We start from the raw sequence: 2,893 nt of genomic DNA on the forward strand, positions 1-2,893 counted from the left end.
TTGCAGGTTAGTCCATGCATTAGCTTCTTCTCACACTGACCCTCACAGAATTGCCTTCTCTTTTCCTTGCTCTTGTGTCTTCCAACAGAAAATCAGTATGCAGCCAAAGAGAGAATTTTGCTAGGCCAAACGACCCAACTCATGTTTTTAACATATAACTAGATATTCTTTTCAAGAGTACATTTCCTATAAGGTGTCTGAGGACATGACTACCAGAAATGTCACCTGGCCATTTGCCAGCTATGGAGCACATCTGATAGTGTCACCTGTAGTGATCTTTTGGAGCTGAATAGTTCATGCTGCTTGAGCAAATCCCAGAAGTTCAGCAGAATCATGGAACAGAAAAGGGTGGAAGGGACCAGACTTTCTCACTGGTCCACTGGGTCAGAGGTTCCTGAGGGTTTGCCTTGACAGTGAAGACTGAAGCAGAAAAGACATGCAGTATCTCAGCCTTCTCTGTAACCTATGTTTTAAAGGTCCCTGTTCCTTTCAGCAGAGGACACACATTTTCCTTAGAATTCCTCTTGTTATTGAGGTATTTGCAGAAGACCTTCTTACCCTGGACATGCTTAGCAAGATTCAACTCCAACTGAACCTTGAGCTTCCTACTTGCATTTCTGCATACTCTAACAACATCCTGATATTCATCCCAGGCGGGTGGTCCCTGCTTCTACCTCACGTATCTCCTGCTTATGTCTGGGTTTTGACAGCAGTTCCTTGTTCATCCATGCAGGTCTCCTCCCTCTTTTGCTTGACTTCTTGCCACTGGGAATGTCTTGTAGGCACTTCCTGGGCTTCATGCACCTAGTTGAAGTATTCCCACTTGAGCCTTGTTTTGCTATAAACAAGAAAAGTACTTTGTCCGCATTTTAAGGGTAAGAAGAGGCTCAGGTTCAAAAATGCCCTGCAGTATATCCTCAAATCCTGAGGCAGCATGCCAATGCTTGAGTCCAACCAGCTCCCCTCCTTAGTTTAAACACTATTTATTTGTTTTACCTAATAATGCAACATATATTAGTCGGCCCTGGCACTCCTCTTTTCCCAGGGCAGGGACTCCCCTGCTAGGGCATTGTCACTTCCTGGCTTACCTGCTGTCTCTCTTGGCAGCTCTGCGAGCCTTGCCTTTTTGCACTGAGGTCAGTGAGCATGTCAGAAAGACATCAGCCCCAAATTCACACGGTGGTGCTTAGGATTGCTCTGAAGGCTGTGGAGATGCTTCTGAGGTGATGGGGGATCAGAACCCAATTTCCTCCACATGGGGGGCAGAGCTTATTGCATGCCCCATTTGAAGGAGGGTAGGCTATGAGGTGCCTCTTCTTTGAGAGCAACCTCAAGGAGAAAGCCTTGGGGGTGTTGCTGCAAATCTGGGCATGACCTGGCAATGTACAGTTGCAGCCCAGAAGTGCAACCATGTCCTGGGCTGCATCCCAAGCACTCTGAGGGATGGGATCCTGCCCCTTGCTCTGTTCTTGTGAAATGCCACCTGGAGTGCTGCATCCAGCTCTGGGGTGCCTAACTGGTTGTGGATCTGGTGATGTGAGTCCAAAAGAGGGCCATGAATATGACCAGTGGGCTGGAGAACCTCTCCTGTGAAGACAAGCTGAGATGATCAGGGTTGTTCAGCCTGAAAGAAGAGAAGGCCCCAGGGACACTTTATGGCACCTTCCAGTACATAAAGGGGGCTACAGGAGAGGGACTTTTTGCTATGGTTTGTACTGATGGGACAAGGGGGAATGGCCTTAAAGGGAAAAGAGGGCTTACATTAGATATTAGGAAGCAATTTTTTACCGTGAGCATGGTGAGATACTGGAACAGGCTGCACAGAGAAGCTTTGGATGCCCCATCCCAGGAAGTGTTCAAGGCCAGGCTGGATGGGGTTCTGAGCAACCTGGTCTAGTGGAAGGTGTCCCTGCCCATGGCAGGGGGGTTGGAGCCAGAGGATCTTTAAGGCCCCTTCCAACCCAAACCATTCAACTATTGTGTGATGTTTTCTGGCTGTTGGAGGCTTCACAGTGCTCAGTGTCACACATCCTCTTCCTTGGCTTTCCTTTTCCCTGCATCAGGAATTGAAAACTGTTATGCTGCACAGCAACTACCTCGTTACTGGTTTTCCTTACATGGTGGTTTGACAAAGGGGTGCCTCAGTACAAAAGAGACATCTGTAAACTGGAGGAGATTCAGAAAACAATAATAAAAATCACAATGCTCTTGGAAATCCCTGTAAGGCAGCAATTTAGAGCCCAGCTACTAGCATGCTAGGACAGACCTCAAGTGAAATAAAAAGAAATTAACTTGTTAAATATCCCTAAAGCAGGCATGTCAAAAGCATTATTTTCTGTATGCTGTGTGTGCTTGTGTAAACAGCCTTTTCTACTTGGGGCTATGTCTCCGTAATTATGTATTATTTGCAAGAAGAATGCAGAGCGTGAGGAGTGAATATGTTCCAAATGTGTCCGAGCCCTGACCAGGCGAAGGCTGTGATTTTAGCTCACTTTAGGGAGAGGAGAACAATCCCATGTCTTTTGTTTATTCTTCTTGAGCTCTTTGTAACAATTGTACTTTTCACTGGAAGTGACTCACCTGGCAAAGAAGATAAGAAACCCAGATGAACCATTCAAGCAAAATATAGTGCTGGAAACAATCCTCCAAATTTAAGGCTTACAGTCCATCTGAAACCATACTCATATTCAGGCCCTTCAGGCTTCCCTAATTACTGAGAAGAACTATCATTCTTTTCTAAATGTGGTGTCAGCATTTGTTACAAGCAATCAGCACAAAATTATCCAAAAACCTTCCTGTGACCTATAAACCTGCAATTTGATATGCCTCACCCAATTTTTATTCTGTAACAAGTGAATTTTTTGCATAGATTTTTATTGTAGAGACTCTTTAA

The sequence above is a fragment of the Motacilla alba genome, chromosome 1 (assembly GCF_015832195.1).
Source record: "Motacilla alba alba isolate MOTALB_02 chromosome 1, Motacilla_alba_V1.0_pri, whole genome shotgun sequence".
NCBI lineage: Eukaryota > Metazoa > Chordata > Aves > Passeriformes > Motacillidae > Motacilla > Motacilla alba.